A 948-nucleotide genomic window follows, 5' to 3' on the forward strand; every position below is an offset into this window, starting at 1 on the left:
GTGTGTGTGTGTGTGTGTGTGTGTGTGTGTGTGAGAGAGAGAGTGTGTGTGAGAGAGAGAGAGAGTGTGTGTGTATGAGGTTTTTTTTGCAGTTTAAGTAAAGACTGCCTCAGAAAAACGTGCTGTCCCAGTTCAGTATCTGCGGTCAGATGAGATGTTGTCAGGCTTAATGATGGTCTCATTCTATCGTTATTTTTGTAACTTGTTATGAAATGTGTCCCTGCAGCACAAAAGCAGTGTTAAGTCGCTGGGGTATATTTGTAGCAATAGCCAACAATACATTGTATGGGTCAAAATTATCCATTTTTCTTTTATGCCAAAAATCATTAGGATATTAAGTAAAGATCATGTTCCATGAAGATATTTTGTAAATTTCCTACCGTAAATATATCAAAACTTAATTTTTGATTAGTATTATGCATTGCTAAGAACTTCATTTGAACAACTTTAAAGATGATTTTCTCAATATTTAGATTTTTTTGCACCCTCAGATTCCAGATTTTCTAATAGTTGTATCTCAGACAAATATTGTCCGATCCTAACAAACCATACATCAATGGAAAGATTATTTATTCAGCTTTCAGATGATGCATAAACCTCAATTTCGACAAATTGACCCTTATGACTTTATGGTCCAGGGTCACAAATAAAAAGTCTCTCACCTCAGAAAAATGAACTATTCTGTCCTGTCAGACGTTGCTTGTAGCACACACTCTTCAATTGCACGCACAAATGCGGCGGCGTACGCTGTATATTATTTCACTAAGCACAAAAGAAAGGAGCATGCAACGTGTGAAATAAAAGTAAAGTACCAATAAATCACATAACTGATGCACTGCTACTTCGTGTGTTAGCTGGGAAGGATTTGCATGAAAGTATCATATTTTTTTTAAAACAAATTCTATATATATATATATATATATATATATATATATCATAAAAGTGGGT

General features: G+C 34.5%; 1 protein-coding gene across 1 annotated transcript in view; it reads left to right on the forward strand.

Annotated features, from left to right (window-relative positions):
• The window catches only part of LOC107729005 (low-density lipoprotein receptor-related protein 6-like), a 45,514-nt gene that overhangs the window by 26,301 nt on the left and 18,265 nt on the right, over positions 1-948 (forward strand). The gene's annotated exons all lie outside the window — the stretch shown is intronic.

This window comes from Sinocyclocheilus rhinocerous, unplaced genomic scaffold (genome assembly GCF_001515625.1).
Source record: "Sinocyclocheilus rhinocerous isolate Xijiao unplaced genomic scaffold, SAMN03320098_v1.1 scaffold2682, whole genome shotgun sequence".
Classification (NCBI taxonomy): domain Eukaryota; kingdom Metazoa; phylum Chordata; class Actinopteri; order Cypriniformes; family Cyprinidae; genus Sinocyclocheilus; species Sinocyclocheilus rhinocerous.